The sequence below is a fragment of the Aotus nancymaae genome, unplaced genomic scaffold (genome assembly GCF_030222135.1).
Source record: "Aotus nancymaae isolate 86718 unplaced genomic scaffold, 86718_ANA_hifiasm-v0.15.2.pri h1tg000012l, whole genome shotgun sequence".
NCBI classification, from domain to species: Eukaryota; Metazoa; Chordata; class Mammalia; order Primates; family Aotidae; genus Aotus; species Aotus nancymaae.
Window position 1 is genome coordinate 9,171,473 of NW_026988423.1, and position 24,545 is coordinate 9,196,017.

Sequence of the window (24,545 nt, forward strand, 5' to 3'; positions counted from 1 at the left end):
TTCAATGAATTCTAACTATATTTGGACAGAATGGAAGGGATAAATGAGGAAAACAATGTACATATTTGAAAGTAGGGAATATAGAGTCTTTAACATTTACCTTGCATCTTTATTTCAAATGCTGTCCCTACCTCATTTTATCCCCTCAATTCTATTACATGAATGTTATTTTCTGTTTTATAGATGAAGAAGCTGAAGCTAATTTGTCCAAGGTAAGTAAGGGATAAAACTGAAATTTCTACGTTAGATGGTAGCTTCTATGTTTTTCTTCATTGTACCATGTAAACTATCTTGGAACTCCATGTTAATATTGGAACTGCTAAATTGTACTATAAATCTTGTACAATTCTATGTGTTATATCACTGAGAAACTAATATTTTAAGCATGTAGGAAATATCTATGAAGTCTAATGATAATGATGGCAAACTATCAATCTAAAGATTTTTAATGTACAAAACCAGCGTATGGTTGCACAAGGAATGTCAGTATACAAAACCATTGGGAAATTAGAAACACAATATCCTTAGAGATGCACTTTCTCCAACTTCCCCTGTAGCATCTTATCTGACCTCTACCACTCTAGGTTCTAGATCACTGAGTATTCTTGTCCTAAAGCATAATGGTTTCTATTAGGTTGGTGGGGTTTTTGCCAAAACTGCAATATCTTTTGCACCAACCTAATCGTTATGCTCCTGCAAGTACCTTCTCTGGCTGAACTTGTTCACATATATCTAAATGCTCTGTGAGGCTGCTCCTCCAGCCTGCTATATCTCAACTCTTATGATTCTTTTCTTCTTTTCTTTCTTTTTGGCACTTTGTTCTGTCCAAAGATGGTCAGATTGGCAATTGATGGTCTTTTTGCTAACCTCATTTCTCCTTCACTAGGGGCCAATTTCTCCCGACACACTAGAAGTTTCTCCCAGTCATTTCTTCTTCTTCTCACTTATCCCTTTTTCTCAGAATATAGGTCATGTTGCTGTTTGGTTGGAGGAGGTGTTCTGTGATAGTGGAAAATGAGCTGAGAAGAAAAAAAGAAGCTGCATCCAATTCTCACTATTGACTGACTCATTGTTGGGTTCTTGGTATCTTTCTTACATCTCAGTTTCCTTATCTGTAAAACAAAGGGCTTTGACTAAGTGCTCTCTATAGTCCTTACCCAATGTAACAATCCATAATTGTTGAAACAATGATAGAAAACTGTGATGATTTTTTTCAAAACTGCATCCAGAGAACTACTGCATCTTTCTTACCTTAATTCTGTCTACAGTCAAACAAGCTTAACATACAATTCACTGTGAGTAAAACTCATTGTACATATTATATATATTTTAAAGTAGTAAGTTTTTGAATGTAAACTTTCTTTGCTTACATTTGTCTGTTTTCTGATTATAAAACAGATACAATATCATTGGAGAAAAGCTGGAAAGCACAGAGCAGATAAAAGAGGAAAGTTAAAATCACACATAATTTTTCATTCCAGTAATTATCATTACTTATATTCTAATGTTCTTGCTGGATTTTTAAATTGTTTTTAAAATAAAATTGGGGCTGTGTTTTTTTATATCCTTTTTATTCCTCAACATATTATATTGGGTATTTTATGTCTCATTAAAAATATTGTGAAAGCATAATTTTTTTGCTGCATATCATTGTTTATTGTGGTACCATGCTAATGCAGTAATCTCCTGTGATTGTACATTTCATTTGTTTTAATGTTGTATTATTTTAAGCGATAATGTATGGACATATGACTATCTTGTACATATCTACATTTATTCAATTACATCATCAACATATTTCTGGAATTAAAATTTCATGGTCAAATATTATAAATATGGGTGAACCCTCTAGGTGCTTAAAGCTATCAAATTGCTCCCCAGTAATGAGTTACCCATTTTCATGTCTACCAGGAGATTTGGAAATATCAGTCACTCATTGTTCTCTCCAGCGTTATGCACTATCATTCAATCCTCGCCAGTTTAAGAGGTAAAATGATTTCTCATATATTTTTAGTCTGCATGTATGTTATTATTTATGTGGTGAGGTCATTTTAAAAATACATGTATTGCCTCGGTTGCCTTCAAGCCTTGTATGATCAGGCCCTTCTTCCTTTCCAACCATCTTTCTGACATTACTCTACTCCAGCCACATGCTTCTTGCTGTCCCTCGGCTATGCTAATCTTGTTTTCGCCTCAGGGACCCTGACCGTGCCATTGGTTTACTTTACCTGTCGTGCATCCTTGCTTTCAAATCTTAGCAAGGCTTACTTTCACATTCCATTCTGTTCTGTCCAAATGCTGCCTCCTCAGAGAAGCTCTCCTTGTGGCTTCCTCATCCTAAATAGTCTCTCTCTCCATTATTCTATAACCACCTTCTACTTTCTCATAACATTTGTCACCTAAAATTACATTATTTATTTATGTAATTGCCTCCTGTTTGCTATTTTATTGTCTCCTCATTAGAATAAGAAAGGAGGGAACATGACTATCTTATTTATTTCAATATTAACTCTCACCACTTAGAACCCCACAGAGCATATACTAGGGCGCTGTAGTGATCTCATGATCTCATGAACAAAGGAGAACTAAGGTGGAAATGAAGACAAAGACAAGGGTTCTAGTTGAAAGAAGGGGTCAGGGGGCTCTTTGCTTCTAGTGAACAAAGGCCCCGAGCTTTTACAGCCCTTTGTATTTATTAAGTAAAGTGAACAGGGAGGAGGGGGTGATTGTCAGTCAGCTACTTGATTTATCACAGGTACTGCTTTCCTTGTTCAACAGGTTTCAGATATTCAGGTAGATAACCTCAAGGAACATGGGACCTGGGACGTGACTGCCCTCAACATTCCTTCTAGTGACAGACGCAGTTTGTCAGTTTGCCGACATCCTGCTTTCAGGACAGTTTGCTGTTTACTCATATAGCCTACAGAGGTATATTGAGTTGGTCACGCCCCACATTCTTGGGGTCACCAGCATCTCCCATTTTTAGTTTTTGAATTAATGGAATGAAGGTAATTCCAGGCTGGGCAGCTTTCAATTGTCTGCTGGTGGTCCACCTGATCCTACAGACTACAAACCGGAAACAGAGACATAATAGCATTATTCCTATAATGATAAAAGATACATTGAGATTATGTTTAAGATAAGTCCAAGGGTTAAGGCTCTCCAAGCCCTGCTGGAATTCTGTCCAAGCTTCTAAAGAAGGCTGATACTCTCGAGAATTTTGTTTTGTAAATCACTGATATCAAAAGTAACACTGGATGTAAAAGCTCCTTGTAAATGAGCCTTTACATGGTTCCGTGGATATTCACTTTGATTGTATTCCAAGTTGGTTACACAAATGTGTGTATGGTTAAAAATGACAGCGCAATTGTTGCTGCCATTGCAAACTTTGTACTTGTTCTTCTGGCCACAAAAAGTAGTCTTTAGCATTGCTACTTCTGTTTGTAATCTGGCATTAATTTTATTTTCTAGCTTTCATGTCTGGTCAGCTGTATGTGTCCAATTTTCTACATATAGGGCTATTTGAATCAAACTATGTAGCGCTGCTGAGGACATTACAAGAGAAGTTATTAGTGTGACCAAGAAGACTATATCAAAAATTATCATGCGTAAGGCTCTACGAGAACTCTGAGTGAACTGGGTAAGAAGAAGTTTCACAAAATGTAAAGTGGGGGTAGCAGCCCATGGTTCAGGCAAATTGACGAGAATGGATAATCTAAAAATGCAACTTAGAATTATTAGGGTGGATATATTGTGTGTTTGTATAGTATTTTGATTAAATCAGTGATACAATTGACAAGAGACACAAGTCAGTTGGGTGATGTTAACCTGGAGCTGACCTTTCTTAGCTGCTAGAAAAACATAAAGATTGAAAACACAAACCGTGAACTGAGTGGTAATGTTTCTAACAAAGGTGATATTAAAGCTACGTTGAACAGAATTACCATTATCGGATAGTGTTCCGACCCAAATGCTACCATTCATAAATGGGAGCACTGCTTTCCAAATCGACTCCTGAATTGAGCCTCTTTTTCCTAGATAATGCCACTGAGGTAAGGGTGGGCTAAAGCTGGTACTGTGCCAAGCAAGGTGTGTGGCGGATTGGGATGGAATCCCAGTTGTTGTGACAAGAAGGTGCTGAAGGTCTGCCACAGTGCCAACGAAGTCTATGCCAAGAGGTCTGATTTACATCTTTCCCGTCTAACTGGCCACAAGGACCCCAGTCAATAATGTTTCCTATTAACATGGATTGTTGTCTGGCCAGGGGGCCCAGACACCGGATCTAAGGATGGGGGTGAGAATTTTCAATGGGAGTCCGTTTCACATAATCAGTACGATTTGGGTGATGCGGCCGGGAGTAATTAGTAAACACACCAGTAGTATTAACAGAGCTGAGGCCTAATAAATACATAGTTTTTCCCTGGTGACTTAACCATGGCTGAGATTGGACTGCAAGACAGCTATGGTTGAGCGATGTATTCGTGGTGATACACAAAAGGAGTCCTTCTAAAGGAGTAGTGTAATTGATGCTTTTGTTCTGTGACTTTAATTGTTCTGTGTCTTGGGGAGTCAGAGGTCCTGTAGCCCATGCTCCCTGATCATGATATATTTCAGGAAGAGTGTCACTCCAGAGTACCGGTCACACTGTTGGGGGTTGGAACACATGTCCAATATGTTTTTGCCTCTATACAGGGGAAACGTACTGCACAGAGCACTACAGCTAACATTGCCAAGAACATGGAGTCTGGGGTTTTTGCCTGACTCCAGCAGTTTCTCAGCTTCCTGCATAGTTTTCTTGATCTGTCCCCACGTTATGTGTTTCGTTGTCACTGTGACTCGTTGGCCCTCGTTCTGTCCTTGCATTCAGATTTAGTTGGCTCAAGGCTCATACTGGAGGGACTGGGCCCATGGTTGGCCACCATGGATCCCTGCAGTCTCCTGTTCCTCGGTTGCGTATACCTGGAGGGCACCCACACAGTTTGTCCAACTCCTGTAAAAACACAAGCATACCATCTTCCCCATGTCAGCAAATCTACCAACCTTTCCATTCCATTGTCCTTCCCAGGATTTCGTAAGACTTTTGGATAAACTTGCCTCTTTTCCTCTAACACTTGCCAATGTCTTTCTGCTGCAGTCTTACCATCCGTACCAGGAGTCAAAAAAATTTAAAGTAAACAAGACTAAATGTAATTTCGTATGAGTTGGTCATTGGTCTCCTATTCCCCCTTTTTGTTTTTTTCAACATTCGTTGTAGTTTTTTATATACCCGCTCAATAATCCCTTGTCCTCTGGGATCATATGGAATTCCCATTTTGTGTTTGATTGTCCATAATTGTAAAAAGTTTTGAAAAGCATGACTGACATAAGCAGGTCCAATGTCAGGTTTGAATCATTTAGGGACCCCCATATGGGCAAATGACGATAAACAGTGTCGTCAGACGTGACCAGCTATTTCTCCTGTTTGACATGTAGCATGTAACATATGAGAGTAGGTATCTGCAGTTACATGAACATAGCTGAGCTTGCCATGCAGTCGACATTCCTCAGGCTGCAGCTTGCTGTTGGGAACCCAAGGGTACAATAACCTTATCAGGGTCATATCCTGTAAGCATTTTTGATCTATGTCTGCCCATTGTTATAAGTTGTGTGATTAAAGAAAGGTAAACTTGCACAGATTTTACTGTCTGATTGGATAGGAAAAGCCATTCTATTACCATTATCATTTTATCTATGAACTGTCCTAAAAGTTCAGTTGGAGAATGGGGAGTGGGAAGAATAAACAAAAGCAAAGGCTTTTGTGGGTGGAGTCAGAGGCATGTGGTTCCTGAAGCATTTGTTCTAGGAGCTGAAACTTAGCTTCTGCCCCTTAGTAAGTTGTTGGGGAGAATCTAATGATGAATCTCCTTGAAGTGTTTGATAGAGGTGTTTGAGTTGATAAGTTGCATTACCTAGCATCTGGCGCAGCCAATTACTGTCTCCCAATAATTGCTGGAAATCATTCAGAGTTTCTAATGTGTCTCTGCAAAGAGCTACCTTTTGAGGCTGAATACTTCTTTCAGTAACAATAGTTTGTAAATACTGATATGGGAAGGTTGTTTGCACGTTCTCAGGAGCTATTTTGGGATTCCATTTAGTCAAGGCTCCTTTTTATTTCTCTAAATAGCTGGTGTGATACTTGATTTGTAGGAGTAGTCAAAAGAATATCATCTACATAATGAACGATGCAGGTGGTGGGAAACATGCTCCAAGGCTCCTTCAATGTTTTTCCTACAAAATGCTGGCATAAGATAGGACTGTTGAGCGTGCCTGGGGTCAAACTTCCACTGATAGTGAGAGACAGGCTCTCTTCGACTAATGGAAAACACAGAGAATGCAAATTGAGGCTTGTCCTTCTCATGCAGTGGTATAGTTAAAAAAAAAAAAAAAAAAAAAAATATCCTTGACATCTGTAACTATGAGAGACCTATCTCTTGGAATGGCTGTTGGGGACGGTAAACCTTGCTGCAATGCACCCATGGGTTTAATCTGTGCATTAATTGCTCCCAAGTCACGTAGCAGATGCCATTTTCCTGATTATTTCGTAATCACAAATACTGGCGAATTCCAAGGGCTAACTGACTCTTCTACATGTCCTGCTGATGAAGCTGAGTCAGTTTCTCCTGTGATAGGAGCCATTGATCCACCCATACAAGTTTATCAGTCAGCCACTCTAACAGCAAGTGGTGGGTGGAGAAGTATCAATGACCCTCATTAGAAATCCTGAAAGCCCAGTCCTTTTGTATCTGTTTGCCCAGTTATAGATACTGGATCAGGGCTTCCCTGCAGAGACTTTCCTAAGCCTTTTCCACTTTGATAACTCATCATTTTAAATCTTGAGTTATCAATTTTCTCATTTGTAATTCTCATATCCCATGCTGTAAGTTTAAGTCTTGGCCCCATAGACTAACAGCTATATTTGCAACATAAGGTTGAAAAGTACAGGATGGGCCATCTGGACTGAGGCAGGGTAAAATTTCAATACTCTGCTCAACACTTTGAGCTGTGGATATAGAGGTTAATTTTACAAAGGGCAAGAGGAGGGCCAATTGTTTTTAGATATTACTGATAGTGGTTCCCATGTCCATAAGCCCATAGAACTTCATTCCTCTAATTTGCACTACACAGGTGAGCCGATTAGAAGCTATGGGTTGGGATAGGTAAATTTCCTGTGAGTTGTACTCCCAAATCCTTGATTTCCTTGTCACCTTTTTTGTGGAGAAGGGTGTGACTTGCAGGGAATAAGCAATAGCAAAGCAATATATTCCCCTGGTTCAAAAACCCAGAGATCATGTGACATTACAATTACTTGAATTTCTCCTTCATAGAGTCAACAACTCCAGGGACAACAGTAATGTCTTATAAGTTAAGATGCCTTTTGACCAAGAATAGTCACATATATCCTGTTGGCAAAGGTCCTCAAATGCCGGTGGGAATTTTGGTGGGTTTGTCTCCTCCAATAAACTTGTTCTCTAACTGGGAGATTGAATCTTGCATTTCCGGGTGTTCCTGGGGAGGGGGAATCAATGGTCCTCCGGGGACCCACCCCTGAAATGGGGTTGTGGTCTGGATGGGCATGCCCTCATTGTTTGAGGGGCCCGGGTCCAGGCTCCCCTCTCATCTCCTGACAGGAGAGTGCGGTTCTGATGAAATTTTGAGCGGCATTGATTAGCCCAGTGGTTTCCTTGGGCTAATTTCTGGCGAGAGCAAATTTCTGGCGTTTTTTTTCCATCAGGGCAGGTGGGTACCACGTTATAAGATCCCTTCTGCCCATTAGTCTGATGGCATTCCTTTTTAAAATGCCCAATTTTTCCACAGTTGCAACATTTTCTCACTTTTTGGGCTTTTTTTTTTTTTTTTTTTTTTTTTGAGACGCAGTTTTGCTCTTGTTACCCAGGCTGGAGTGTGATGGCGCGATCTCGGCTCACCGCAACCTCCGCCTCCTGGGTTCAGGCAATTCTCCTGCCTCAGCCTCCTGAGTAGCTGAGTACAGGCACGCACCACCGTGCCCAGCTAATTTTTTGTATTTTTAGTAGAGACGGGGTTTCACCATGTTGACCAGGATGGTCTCGATCTCTTGACCTCGTGATCCACCCGCCTCGGCCTCCCAAAGTGCTGGGATTACAGGCGTGAACTTTTGGGCTTTTTAAGATTTGTTTACTACTAAATTAGCCATGGCTTGAGCCAGCATCCTAGAACAATGGAACTCAGTTCCCACATCCTGACAGGCTTTGAGAAAATTTGCCAAGTTTTTTGTGCATTTTACCGGTGACAATGCATGTTTACAATTCGCATTTGCATTTCCAAAGGATAAAGACAGAGTAAGCATTTCTGCAGCAGCAGTATGAGGAATCTGGCACCTCACTGCCTCTTGTAGTTACGCAATAAAATTTGCATAGGGTTCCTGAGTCCTTGCATGACATGTAGAAAATATTGCACCGGTACCCCTTCCTCGGGGACGGTGGCCCAGGCACGTTTGGCAGCTAAGGCACACTGATGGTAAGCAGTGTCTGGGAGTGCCAATTGCTGCACCAAATCTGAATAAGGACCACTACCCGATAGCGTATCCTCTGTAATGTTTCCATGTCCAGTGGCACGATTCTGTCTAGCCTGGTCTGCATAATTGAAATTCCACGTCAAATATGCGCTAGGAGACAAGCAGGCACGAGCTAAATACTTTATAGTAAAAGGTGAGAGGCGCATAGTGCGGAATACTGATTCTAACAACCCTAAAGTAAATGGGCTCTGTACTCCATCATTAACCACACTAGCTTTTAGTTCTTTTAATAACTTAAATTCTACTGGAATGTGTTCATGAACAAGTTTGTGGATTGTTTGGATCGGGTCTTACGGTGATAGGAAAAGGGCAAGGTCCTTAAGGGCTCTGCAGCTATAGCTGCAGCACGCAGAATTTTTTGTGTTGGAATCTCTATTTCCGCTGCTGAAGGAGGCAGCGTAGGCCACCTCTCCTCCTCACCTGTTTTTCACTTTCAATGGGTCCTGTTGGTGAGACAGAGGCTCTTTCAGTTTTTAAGAGGCAGAGCATGGCTCCTGCTGTCCGATTGAATAAGAAGGGGATAACGGCAGGAGGACAGTATGGACCAAACTCCAGCAGATCAAACTTCTTTAAGACCTTTTTGATGAGTCTGTTTCAAACCTTCTTCTATCCGGTCCCAATTTTCCACATCGAGGGTGCCTCTTTGTGGAAACCATGAGTTATGTGTAATGACTTCCTGTAGAAGCTTAGTGTTTACTGACCTGAGCATCAGATTCTTTAAGTAAAACTTTCAGCAACTGCACATAATATTGCTCCTCAATAGACAAATTCTGACTCATGTTACCCTGATTAAGAAACTTCTCCACTCCCAGCACCTCTTTAGAGCACTGACCTTGTATCCACTGCTGGCATATTCCTCCTGTGGTTCCTCGTCCATCTGGTCAGTTTCAAGACCTCTGCTCCAACAGACCTTCTTCATTCAGGTCTCTGTTCCGTGATCTCATGAACGAAGAGCTAAGGCGGAATTGAAGACAAAAACAAAAGGTTCTAGTTGAAAGAAGGGGTCAGGGGGCTCTTCGCTTCTATTGAACAAAGGCCCTGAGATTTTACAGCCCTTCGTATTTATTCAGTAAAGTGAACAGGGAGGAGGGGGTGATCGTCAGTCAGCTACTTGATTTATCACAGGTACTGCTTTCCTTGTTCAACAGGCTTCAGATGTTCAGGTAGATAACCTCAAGGGGCACAGATAACCTCAAGGAACATGAGACCTTTGACCTGACTGCCCTCAACATTTCTTCTAGCGGCAGTTGCAGTTTGTCAGTTTACCAACATCCTACTTTCATGAGGACAATTTGCTGTTTGCTCATACAGCCTCCAGAGGTGTATTGAGTTAGTCATGCCCCATATTCTTGGGTCACCAGCACTAGGTGCTTAATACATATTTGTGCAGTGAATTACCTGAATTTGACCTTTACCAATCTTTACATCTGGTTAGCTCTCTTTTACTTATTGGAAATGTTCCATTAGAATAATACCATTAATCTTATTTATTTTTGGCTGCTATATATACTACCCATATTTTCCCTAATTGAATTAGTTGTCTTTTAGAGGGATGAATGAGAAATTAAATATTTGGGTAAAAGTTTAAAATTTTCAGGAAGTCGCATTTGTTCAACTTTTTATTTTATGGTTCTCTTCTATAATATTATGCTCAAAAAGTCTTTTTACAGGCAAATAGCTAATAAATATTCACATGTTATTTCTTCACTTGCTTTATTTTTATTGCTTAATTATTCTGGGATTTATTTTGATGTATGTCATTTGTCTTATCTCTCTTCTTTATATTGAATACAATAAAATCCAGAAAGAATTTTAATAAATGATTTACCAATTTAGAGTTATTTACTCTGCACATGTCCCTGGATAAATTAGAGAACAATACCATAGTTGAAAAGTTTCTTTTTCTCAAGCTTAGCATGTCTACCCTGGATTACAGACACATTTTCTTCTCACTGATTATCCCTGGAACCATTGGGGTATGTATGCAAGGACAGTTGTTACCTGTAAGATGTAACTTGAAAAGCACTGAAAACTTATTTTTTAAAATGTGGCTTCTGTTGCATGTAGTATCTCCCTGAGTTCTCCCAGGAACAATGAAAATATTAATTCTATGTTACAGATGAAGAAACTGATACATTGAGAGGTTCCTAACATTCCTAAGGCTTTCCAGATAGGAAGTGGCAGAATTCTGGTATCTCAACGCCACTGATAAAAACTGCAGTAGAAATGTTTGAGTGACTACTCAGTACCAATACTGAACCAGGTGTATGTCACAGCTTGTTTTGTTGAATACTTAAGAAAATTATTACATCTATTTGACAGATAAGGTAATGAAGATTTAGAGACTTGTTCAAGGTCATACAACTACTATGCTACACTGCTTCTAATAATACCGCTTAGAAATTTCCTAATTCTTTGGGTAAAGTGACTTCAGTTAATGATCTGCATAAACTAGTATAAGCTAACCCTTGAAATATTGAGGTGCCAAAATTTATAATGGCTCAAACTCAATTAAGGTGTTTCCATAAAGACTAAATATATTTATTCAAAAAATCACCCATTCTATAAAATTGCACATTAAAAGTAATAAGACCACTGGGTGGGGGGAAAAACAGAATTGGGACAACCCCTCCCAATCTCTATGGAATTTTGTAACCAGGACACTAAAAAACAAGAAAAAAAAAAACTAATACATTGAAAAAGACATGTTTCCAACGATAAGACATTCTGGAGAAGGCAAAACTCTGGAATAAACAGAAGTATCAGTGATTTCTGGGAGTTATAGGGGCAAGATGGATGAATAGGCAGAGAACAGGAGATTTTTGTGGTAGTGAAACTATTCTGTATGATACTGTAAGGTTTGATAGATGTCATTAGATGTTTGCCAAAAGCCACAGAATGAACCCAAGGAAGAACCCTAATGCAAACTATGAACTTAGAGGGATAATAATGTGTCAATGCAGCTTCATGATTGTAATAAATGTACCACTATGATGGGGAGTACCAATAGTTGGGGTACCTATGCAGACGTGAAGTCAGGTTATATGTAAGAAGTTTCTGTACTCTCTGCACAATTTTACTGTGAATCTAAAACTGCTCCAGAAAATAAAGTCTTTCAGAAAATACACATTAAATTCCTAATAAGTCAGAATTACTTGGAAACCACCTTTTTGAAAAAGTAGTAGAACAAGCATGATGGAAAAAGTACAAGGAACAATTGATTTTCAGAGCTATTGCCACCACAACCACCAGAGAAGACCACTCAAAGTTTGTGATGCAGAGCAAGTGGCCAAACTCAGAACAAACATGGAGTGAGTGGGAAGTTACAGTTCTGTAATCATCCGTGACTCATCCTGTTAAGCCATTTCGGGAGAGTTGGTGCTCATCCTATCAGGAGAGTTGGTGCTCTGCTGCTGTTAATTCGTGGCATAAAACATTAACATGCTGAGGAATATCAAATACAAAGTCATACCACTCTACATTACTCTAAATCATTCCCCTCTTTAGCAACCTTGTATGAGTTAATTCATTGTAGAAATTTTAGCAGAGCAGACTTGAGTGGTCTATTTCTTTCGCAGATCACCATATTACTCCAGTGAACAGGTTGGCAGGATGCCCTACCCTGTGCAGTGTTTTGGAATACAGGTTTTTGGACACTTCTGAGGTGGCCTGGGGCATCATTTCCATTTCATCCAGTCAGAAGGAAAATGATCTCTGAAGCTTTTCTTGGGCCAGTCTTTGAAGAGGTGCTTATCACTTCCTCTCACAACCATATTCTGGAATTCAGTTTTATGGCCACACATAATGAGATAGAGCCAACAAATGAGGTCAGTGTTCCAACTGTGTACCCATCATGAGGAAAAAATGTGTTTCATCCAGTGGAAATAGTCTATGCCACAAAATTATAAGCAAATGCCCATTTTGGGTGGGCACACCAACTAGAGGACTGAACTTGTAACACTGCAAATACGAACTACCCTAAAAGATCTATTACAGCACCACTTGTTTTTTAAAGAGGTGACGATGAGGTTAAAGACTCATGTTTTAGGCCAGGCGCAGTGGCTAATGCCTGTAATCCCAGCACTTTGGGAGGCCGAGGCGGGTGGATCATGAGGTCAAGAGATCGAGACCATCCTGGTCAACATGGTGAAACTTCGTCTCTATTAAAAAAAATACAAAAATTAGCTGGGCATGGTGGTGCATGCCTGTAGTCCCAGCTACTCAGGAGGCTGAGGCAGGAGAATTGCTTGAACCCAGGAGGTGGAGGTTGTGGTGAGCCGAGATAGCACCATTACACTCCAGCCTGGGTAACAAGAGCAAAACTCCATCTCAAAAAAAAAAAAAAAAAAAAAAAAAAAACTCATGTTTTTAGAAGGCAGTTATCAACATTTGTGCTACATGCCAAATGCAAACATTTAATGCCTAATACATGTTTAAAGGTAAGCACAAAAGTAACACCTTTAATAACTTACCTTTAATAGTTTTCATGCTTGAAGTTTTATAATATAATGCTTTAACTTTAATTCTGTGACAGTAAAGATGAGGTGGCATGATGGATAGAAAGAGCATGTGATTAGGTCAGATAATGTGGGTAACGTCTAATTCTGACACTACCACATTCCACCTGTGACTTGGGGTAAAAAAAATATTGATTACTCTGAGCCTAAGCTTTATTGTCTATTAAAATGGAGATGATAATACTGCATAGGGCTGTTGCACAAATTAAATGAAGTCACCTTTAGAAATTTAGGACTCAATAAAAGGGCCAAGGGCTTTCGAATCAGAACAAATGAGGATTTAAATCGTGGATGCACTTTATTAGTTATGCAATCTTGAGTAAATTATGTAATCTCTCCCGGTTTTCAATTTCCTAAACTAGAAAAAAAGAATTATGATAGTATGGTATACTTACTCTTTGAATAGATGTATATCGCCTAATAATATACCTGCCGTTTTTATCCATTTAACAAGTATTCCTTAGTTACTTATAAGGTGATCACTGGTGGTCATATTGTGTATTTGGGAGAGAGTTCTGAAAAGAACAAAGAATGTTCATGTTTTCATGGAATTTACCTTCTATTAGGGATTAAGAGAAAGGGGAGATAAAAGCAAAATAAGCAGATAAACAAATAAGAAATATTCCATTAGCAATTAGCAATTAAAAAATAAGCCAAATAATAAACTGGAGAATGGCTTGGGGTAGAGTAGAATTATGCTATTATGTCTACGTTTGCACTCCCACCTCCCTCAAAATTCATATCTTGAAATCCTAAGCCCCAGTGTGATACCAGAAGATGGGGCCTTTAGAGATGATTAGGCTATTTTATAAGGGATTAGTGTCCTCATAAAAGAAGGTTGGAGAAAGACCCCTTGCCCCTTTACTATGTGAAGATACAGTGATAAATTACCTTCTGTAAATCAGGAAATGATACCTCATGAGACACTGAATCTGTTGGTGCCTTAATCTTGAATTTTAGATTCTGGAATTTAAATTTCCAGAACTGTAATAAATATATTTTTGTTGCTTATAAGCTACTCAGTGTATGTTAATTTGCTATAGCAGTCCATACAAATAAAGACAGGCTATTTTCCATTGAGTGGTAATAAAAATTATCTTCAAGGAGATGATACTTGAGCTGAGAACTAAGTGATATAAAGGAATAAAACAAATGACAATCAAAAGGGTTTCCCAGAAAGAGGCAACAATCAATACACAGACTGGTTGGAAAGAATTGGCCAATATATTACAAGTATATTTTAAGTATAGAAACAGAGAAATGAGAAAAGAGACTGCTCCTATAGCCCATGTGAAAGGAAACATTGTTTTGGAGGAGAGTGGGAGTGAGACTGGAAAAACTGAACAGAGGCAGGATCGTATTTTGAAGATATTGCCATTAAAATGTACATAAGAGTTAAAGATAAATCAAGGATGACTATGAGGTTTTTTGCCACGAATAGTGTGAAATGATAGTAGATTGCACATGACAGATAAATTTTAAGTGGTAATTATTATAATCACATATCAAAACTCTTTTCCCTAAATTAATACTTAGTTAATTAGATGATTCTTTTTCTTTTTAAACAATTCTCCTGCCACTCTTTCCCTTCATTTTGCCCTTCATGGATTCAAGATCTTTAGAAGTTTATGGGTTTAAATGTTTGATTATTATTCTCCATTTCCTGTGGGGAACTGGGAACATTATGGAGTAGACATAGAACACTTAGGAGACATTAAAATAAAACAAAAACCAAAACAAACAAACAAAAAACATGAGAAGACTTCCAAAGAAGGTGACGTCAGTATTATGAACTGTGAAATGTCAGTTCATCAGCCCTCTGTACCTGAAGCTAAACATAAAGAAAGTAAAGATATAGTTGTTCCTGGATTTGCTCTCAGTATTGTAAAAATTATACCTCCACTATGAAGTCTAAAGGCATTTAAAACCTAAAAGACTAAGGTGTTCTAGCAAAATTCTTCCCCTACCCACTTTTGGATAATTGCACCCCACTGAAGGACAAAAGAATTCCTCTGAATATATAAATAAGAAATACAAAGGGAAAAAACAACTGCTAGTTGTAATAATTTTTCCTTCTGAAAATTTTTTATACTATTTTATGTTTGACAAAAGGAGAAATGTAGCTGCAAATTTGGAGTATTAGGAAGCAGCATTCATGTCTCCCAAAGTTTTAATTTGAAAAGTAGAATCTTCGACGTTTGCTATGCCTCTATTGCCATGCTGTTTCCTTCAAAACAACTTTGGTATACTAATATTTCTTCTCAGAAGAAATGTTCTAGTGGTCAGGTAAATACAATTATCTTTGAGTATGAGACAGACCAAGGGAACAAAAGGTACTTAACTATGCAAAATAGAATTTCCTTATGACCTACGATATCCTCCCCACAGTCTCCTAAGGATAAAACAATCGTAAAACACACTAACACAATTCAGTGTATCCTTTAGTATTAATATAAATTTCCATATAGCAAAAAAATTAAGCTGACTTCTTTTAGTAAATTTAAGTAGAGAATGAGCAAGCCTATTGTAAGCAATCATGCAGAAATATCTACAGATAGATTCACCTACAAAAAAAATTACCCCAGCAAATGAAAATGAAGCACTTGTCTGCTCCTGATAATTGTAGCACTTAACATGGTAGAGAGTCAGGCGTTCAACTTAGATGAATATAAATTATTTATGCCTAACTCAGGCCCTCCAAACTGCAAGCTTCATCTTTAAAACTGTAGTTTCTCAGTGGAGAGAAAAAAAATGTATTAGCTTAAAAGCTATGCACCTCATAATGCTTTCTAATAGACTCCATGTCTGCATTTTGCATAAGCAGCACTGATATTTTACCCTGAGGTAATTCTGTGGTCTTTCAGAATTTACTATTAAGTTGCTAAGCATGAAGCTTGCCAATTGCTGTTTATTTCAGAGAAGTTTATTTTTCCATATCAAATCAAAAAAAACAGATGCATCTTTTGGGAGGTTAGTAATACAGTTATGTGTCATGCTTTTGATATGTTCAAAACCCATCATAAATTATAAAAATATTAAGTCCACAGTATCTATATTGATTATCAAAAGTGTATTGGGAAAATATCTTGACAACCTTTTTCCAGTGATTTTATTCTGTTTTCTAAAATTTCTTTAAAAGCGGAGAGAAATTGTGATGAATGGATTCCGGGTTGCAGAATCAACAAATAGCCAGAGAAAGCATCTGTGAGGAGACTGTCATTGGGTGATGTATGAAATACTTCTTGCCATTAAGGTCCCAGTAAATAACAATTACAACCACAGTTGATGATCAAGACATTTCTTAACAGAATTTGTTTTTTGACAGGTGAATTGTTCTCAGAAATTTCTTCATTTCATTCTGAGCTGCTATAACTAAGAACCCTTCAGTATAGCCAGTATTGGGTAAAGTAATTCACTCACGACAATTGTAAAGTTGAAGAGTAGAATTGATAGCTCTAAGTGCCAAAATGTAAGAAAAGTCCCAAAATTTATATAATAATTCCTGGTATAAATATAAATACCTGCCTCAGAGCAACTCCCAGATAACCATTCTTCCACAAATAGCTTCATAGAAGGAAAACTTTGAGGATTTTTATTTGAAATGTAAAGTTTCGGTCAAGTTTTCTTGCTCATGTTGATATTATTTATTTGTCATCATTTAGGTTCTTATTCAGATTCGGTGCTGCTTTCTACCTGTTCTTAAGCTCAGCATGAATATTAACAGTGCAGCCTAATGGGGAGGTGTTTGGTTTATGAGGGTTCTGCCTTTTTGAATACATTAATGCCACTATTTGAAAAGGCTTTAAAATTAACATCCCTCTACTCTTCTGCCATGTGAGGAACAGGATTCCTCCCCTTGGGAAGATGCAGAATTCAAGGCACCCACCTCCCAATTCTGATGCATTGGTGATCAAGTTTCAACATGAGTTTTGAAGGAGACAAAAAAGCATTCAAATCATAACAATTTTAGAGCATCGTGTTTCTTTATTATTGTCTATATAGATGGCATGGTTGTCATTTTTGATAGAAAATAAATTGCTGATCATTATATTTTAATAACCATCAAAGGCCTTTCCCACTTCATTTCTGAATAGCTCTCTCCTCTTTGAAATTCTGATAAATTTTTAATAAAAATTCAAAACTCTTTGTTTGTTCTATGTTTTTGTAGATGTAATAGATAACCTGAGAGTACCCCTCACAACACACACACACACACACACACACACACACACACACACAGGAACACTCATCTACTAAAAGATAAGGTAGTCATTCATGTTCTAGTTAGAATATATTTTTTTCAGTTTCAGGAAACAATGGCTCACTCATTCAGACTTACTTATGAAAGGGGAAACTTATTGTAGGAGTCAACAGAGAGCTTCCTGTCTATTCCAGATCAGGAGTGAAATGTGGTCAGGCCTCCCCAAGGTGGATTCTAGGACCTGGGCAGTTAAGGACAGGAAGCTTGTCTCTTGAAGGCAAAGGACTTCAATATTCTGCTTTTGCCTGGTTTTCAGCTCTCTGCTCATCTATCTCCCAATCACTTACCTGTGAGATTCTTGTCTTATATAACTTCAAAGGCTTGGGGCATTTTCCCTTCCTCTATAGACCAGTTCTAGAAAGTTTTGAGAGCAAGTGTTCATCATTGACTAGATTTCTTTCCATGTTATTACATGGTTCATATTGCTAAGTGACAGTCTGATTGATTCACCTTATCTTGTGAGCTCAGTCTCACAATCTGTAGAATAGAACTAATCTTTGTAGTTCAGAACAACTTATTGTTTATCCAGTCAACTGCAGCAGACATACTTAGGGTAGGGGATGGAGTGAAGGGGGATGGAGGAGAGGTGTTGAGGATATTTGGCCTAATTTCTGCTCAGCTGATACAATGGGCTGGGACTATTTCAGAAAGATAAGGTAAGAACAGGGAATGAATGGTACTTTTTGAAAGTTTTTTAAACTTACGCACCCAAACATCTGTGGCAACTATGCCATTTCTTTACATTTCATTTCATAATAGAAAATATACATTAAATTCATGTTCTATTTGGTATAGCCATTGATGATATAAGGCTAATCTATATCCATAAATACATTTTTGGAATGTATTTTCCAAACTACATTTTCTTGAAGTTTGCTTTGAGAATGATGCTGAGTTGGGTATATGACATCAGAGCAGTTGCTGGAATTTACAAATAACATAACCCTTAGATCAACAAATGTCAGCACACACACAAAATAATATACAACCTCTTTGTATGCATGCTAGTTTGGAAAAACACTTATGACATATGTTATATGTGCTGATGGATAAATAGATTATGTGAAGACAGTCCATGTAGCATGAGATTAAATATTTATTTGATAATGTGTATCATCATTGCTATGAGAAAATAATGCCAGGGGACTGTACTCATTAAAGTTTGGCAGTCTGCACTTAGGCAGTAGAATGCATGGAGCGTTCTCACATGTCATACATGTAGCTGGAGACCCACAATTGGGATTGTAGGAATAACGTCTAGATTTGAGTTTTGTCTTTTAACGTGTTAGCAGGGATACTGTTGAACAAGTTAGTTAACCACTCTGAGTCTGTTTCTGTGTTTTTGAAATGTTATGTCAAATAATTTAGTGTGTGTGTAAGTACTTTGTAAACTATAAAGCACTACTGAAATATTAAATACTCTCACTCCCTTTCAGGATATAGATAGAGGAACAATGGTGAAAGAGGCTATCAGTCTAGTCCAATTCCAAAGCTTTTGTAATAGAGATCATCTATAATGGATGACCAGTTATCTTAAAATAATTATAAGGAACTAACGGTATAATTAAACTTATGTCTTGCTGTGAACTCATTTATTGTAGCATTTAATCTTACGTTGTTCAACAGAAGGGATTTAAAATATGTATCTTGAGTTCACTTTCCAAAGCTAATGCTTTGTTCTGCAAGAAAAAGAACATCTAACAGGAAAGAAATTAAAGAAATTATAATGTCTCCTCTAATCTAGCACTTTGTGCTCTCAAAGGCAAGTGTTCTTGAGTGAGATCAGGTGAGTGCTTTGTTTAGTTAGCATAGATTTAATCAGGTCTCCACAGAAACATGGCTTCATTTCTGAAATTTACCTATACACAAGTCAGACATTTTTATAAAATGATTATGAGAACACTTTTCAGGTAGCATTTTTCCTAGCTAGTACTAGAGACTGTAATAACTCCATCCTAATGCTATTTCTTTCCGTATATTTTGAGATGCATGAGGTGGTATATTTGAACATGTAATTCAGGATATGGGATCTGGCAAACGCTAATTCACCCTTCATGTTTTCACTTATCAGCTCAAAGTATCACTTCCATAAACAAAAGAAAATATAGAGCCAGGCATTAGTAACTTATCACTGTTTTAACTTGGGATGGCTTACGGTAGTGGCTATGCCTGGGTGGCCATGGAAAGCCCCTGGATGCACATAAGTGAAACTCCTAGATTTTGCAGGGAAGGCCTAGAGAAAGAGAGGTTGCCCTAATCTCAGCAGAGAAAAAATTTTAAGGCTCATAGCTTAAATATTTAGCCAATGGCAACAAGATTTGCTGAAACCAAAAAATTATGCTCTTATATATTTTTTAAAAAACATTTCTGGTGCTGTTGTGACTTGAGGATGTATAGGGCTGAGAGCTCATGATTCCATGTGACTTTAGCATGGTGCATATCCACTCTGTGATGGTTGCCATAGCCATCGAGCTTGGGATGCTCCTCTATAAGATACAAGAAGGCAACAGGAGTCATATTCTTCTACTCCTATCAGGGTCTCATAACTTCCTTTGCGTGACTTGTTAGCCACCTTGGAAGTAAAGCTTAAAGAATCCAAATTTTGGCCGGGCGCGGTGGCTCAAGCCTGTAATCCCAGCACTTTGGGAGGCCGAGGCGGGTGGATAACGAGGTCAAGAGATCGAGACCATCCTGGTCAACATGGTGAAACCCCGTTTCTACTAATACAAAAAATTAGCTGGGCACGGTGGCGCGTGCCTGTAATCCCAGCTACTCAGGAGGCTGAGGCAGGAGAATTGCCTGAACCCAGGAGGCGGAGGTTGCGGGGAGCCGAGATCGCGCCATTGCACTCCAGCCTGGGTATCAAGAGCGAAACTCCGTCTCAAAAAAAAAAAAAAAAAAAAAAAAAAAGAATCCAAATTTTCATTTTTATCCTTCTTCATCCCACTCCCAGATTCTGTTCTGGTCTGATACAGTTACTTACATTTTATTCTTCTATTAAAAGCAAGAAAAGAATTCTGGAAACATTTTTCTTCTATCTCGTCTCTCTTCTGCTTTCAACAGTTCTGTATGTCAGAGTGAATCTGTTTTTGTTTTTGCTCTAATATACATTGTTTCACTTGAGATGGATACTGAAAAAATGCAATTTTTTTCTATAGTATATTTCTCTTTAAAAAAAATAGAGATATGGTCTTGGTTTGTTGCCAAGGCTGGTCTGGAACTCCTGGACTCAGGCTATCTTCTTGCCTAACCCTCCCAAAGTATTGGAATTATAGGTGTGAGCCATTGTGCCTGGCCAAGAGTATATTTCTCTTCTCAAAAGTAGAGAAGCTGCATTTCTGTAAAATAAACAGAGAAATTGTGGGCTGAGAAAAAGCTTCTAGATAAATGTTTTATTTTATTTAGCCTAGGGATTTCCAAAGTATGGACCTAAGGCTGACCTTTTGATTTTAAATAACATAATTGTTAGCTATTCGAAAATGTGGATGGTGATGTGAGTGGTAGAATAACATTTTTATTAGCAAAAAAACCCTGACACAATTCTAGATCTGTTTAGCTTAGCTCTATATTACTGTTTATCATTTCTGCATGGCATGTGTCCCCCTGCGTAACAATAAAGACCCATGGGAAAAAATGCCTTCTCTCTTGGTAATGTTAAAAATAGTCCATCTGACTCTAACATTTACTCACAATCTGACATGTATAGTGCATGAGCATGAAAAATACTGAAAATATAAAAAGCATAGAAATCATGGTCTCAGAAAAGTGCTTCAGTGAATTTCCTTCTTATAATAAAATTGAAATGTTGTAATGTAGCCCAGTACACTGCCACATCTGGACTTGCCTTTCTCTCTTATTTTGTTCTTTCCTTTGCTCTCAAATTCTAGTCCCACTGGCTTCCATTTCTTATCATGAACACCCCAAGCTCTTACACACCTGGGCCTTCTCACATCAGTATGAACATTATTCCTGTCCTCCTTATTTAGCTGCTTCCAATCCCTTTGGTCTTAAGTTGCAATGCAGATGAATTCCCCACTAGCATCAGAATATATTCCAATCGTTCTCTTCACTATTATCTTTGAATGTTACTTGATTTCAATTATAGCACTGTCATTTGTATTAATTTTATTATTTGTTTGTCTACTTTGTTGCATGTTTCCCTTATAAATGCAGGTTAAGTTTCATCCCAGGTTTACCACTTTCCAGCCATATAATCCTGGGAAAGTTATTTAATTTCTCTGTCCTTCAGTTTCCTTATCTGCAAAATGGAGATAAATAACTTCACAGAGTTGCAGAGACTAATGAGTTAACAAAGGCAAGGCCTTTAAAATATTATTTCACATATTATAAAATCTCAACAAATGTAGCATTATCAGATTATTAGCTAAAATATTAGATAGATATTTAAGATTAGATATTAGTTTCTAATATCTTAATGTCTGACACATATTAGTTATAAAATAAAATTCATAATTTTTATTGAAATAAAGAAATGAGTGAATAGATAAGTAATAATCAAAGGGACAGGAACAGTAGAAGTGCCTCTGACTTGACAATAAAAACTTCTAGACACTAGGTTAATTTCTACCATTTCACTCTGTAACTTGGGGGTAAAAGATATAACCTTCTTTCACACCATTTTCCTAATAAATGAATAATATATTTGGACTAGATAACCTTTTATAGACCTTCAAATATAAGTAGTTTATGGATCTACACTAATCTAGATCACTGTGAGTTTAGCATTTTGCTCTCCTTACAATTTTAGAATTATCTGCAATGACTTAAATCACCTGTTCTTTCCCAGTCTTACTGGGTATCTGAAAGATCTATGATTATCTGGAGTCTTATCCAGGTACTTAGAGGCCCCTATGATTAAATCCATTTAAAGAACTTTCCTCTGGAGGTTTATAAGGATTGATGTGTAGTAAGATAACACGCAATGAACAAAAACAACCAGTATTATTTTTCAAGTGATTACTATATTTCAGTTTCTATCTGGGGTCCCTGCCATGTATTATATCATTAAATGCAACATCCCTACAACACAGGCATTTTTATTCTGATTTTACAGATGATAAAACAGATCTCATTTTACAAATGAAAAAATGTTGCATTTTACAGATGCAACATCCTTACAACATAGACATTTTTATCCCCATTTTATAGGTGATTAATAAAGAAATGAATTAAGCAACTTGCTAAGGATAGTAAATTAATTGAGCACTTTGGAGTCTATGTTTTTGAATGAGCAAGTGATTGAGAAAAGGAAGAAATAAAAAAAAGAACCAAAGCAGTTTCAATAAGAAAAATAGTTGATGAAAGCATACTTTCAAAGACATAGAAAATTTATTTGCAGTAAATTTGAAGACTCTCTGGACCCCTATGCTTCACTTCAACTAAACCTATTCCTTTGAGATGATTCTTGTAACTCAGATTTTCTATATCAGAATTCTAGGATTAAAACACGAGTTTATTATTTTTAAGAAACAGAGTAGGTGATTCTTATGCTCAATATAGTTTGAGATCCATTAATCTAGTCATTTTGTTTCTTACTCTTTTTTTTTCCCCTACACTTCTTTTTACCATGCAGCTTGATTCCACTTCCCTGTTTACTTGACTTGTAAGAAATATATTGTTGTATTAAAATTTCTCTTGCCACTACATGTTTTCAACATTTTGTCCATTCTCCTTACCTCATCCTATAAAAAGTTGAATCGATGTCACCAGCCATGTTTTGCTCCTATGCCTGATCTCATAGATGTCATTAGATGAATCACCACTTAGAAGAGTGGGCCGTATTAGTAAGCTATAGTCACCAACTTAACTCTATTCTCAGAAATATTTTATGCATTTTTTTCCAATATGCTTAAGTTTTATTTACATAGGTGGCACTTAAGAAATGTGATGCATTGAGGGTTACATTGTCCGCAGAAAGCATCAAATACCACTCCACTCCCCACCAAAACCAAATAAACAAAGCTATCTCTTTGGCAAGAGTTGTGTTAAATAAAATCACAGATCGCGCTTGTTTCTGGCTCCCAAGCCTGGGTCACTGCTACATGGATTGTGCCAAAAATTCCCGGCTTCAACATTGTTAAATTAAAACTGCTGGCATCTTTACATCACATCAAAGCTTTTCACAGTGCCCTATGCATTCTTAATACATTCTGTTCCACTGTTTATAAATTTTAATACAAAATATTTTCCATTTTCTATAACCTTCTCTGTCTCTACCAGCCTATTTTTTCCTCTGAAAGTGCTAGGCTTGATCATGAACCTGAAACTCAGCCCCCTCTACCTAGAGTGCCCAGACCTGCCCTTACTTTCCTGATCATAGCTACCTAAATTGTATTCACTTTAAATGTTTCCTCCATATAAAATCTTTCCTGACCTCATCAGGCAGACTTAACTACTTTGTTCTTTGAAATTCCATTAAGATTTCTATCATAACACCATATTTATCATCCAACCTGGGGCACTTTAGAAAGTGAAAGTACACTAGCAAAAATTACATTGATCCCATAGGTTTAAATTGAAATTGTCCTGAGAAAATTGGAATGTGTGGTTCCTTTATTTGTGACTTTTATGAATGTGTTTACACAACTATCTTCTCCTATTAAGATCTGCATTGATAGTTGCCATATTTGCAATTTTATCCCCAATTTCTAGAGTAATTCCTGGTTGAGTGATGAGTGAATGCACATTGAGCTCATAACAAGCATCAAAAGGAAAAAGGAAATTATAGGAGCCAGACTCACTATAAGTCAGATTGGTGAGGTTTTGTTGTGTTTTTTTTTTTCCAGTTTCTGTTCTGTTCATCCACTTTCTCACCCTTTCCCTCTACTTGGGCATAGTACACATTCTGCTCATTCTTCCTCATTCTGTTTTGTTATTTGCTCTTGCTCTTAGGTCAGGAGTTGAAAAAGATATAACTAGAGAAAACTCCTAAATGTCAAATAAAAAAATGTTTTCTCCTGAGGGTTTTCATAACATTGAGTATTTTCTTTACTTGTGTTCTCCTTTGCCAAATATTTTGGAAGATCAAAGATGTTTTCCTCAAAATTGCTGTACCTAAACATCTTTGTTGCTTGAATTGCTTTAAAGCAAAATTGTCTAAAATCTGCTACTGATCTTGGTCTAATGCATTGACAATCATGCCAAGTTCAGTGAA

General features: G+C 37.6%; 1 pseudogene; it reads right to left on the reverse strand.

Annotated features, from left to right (window-relative positions):
• Positions 1-3,030: 3,030 nt before the first annotated feature.
• On the reverse strand, positions 3,031-8,739 carry LOC135274641 (periphilin-1-like; annotated as a pseudogene).
• Positions 8,740-24,545: the final 15,806 nt, after the last annotated feature.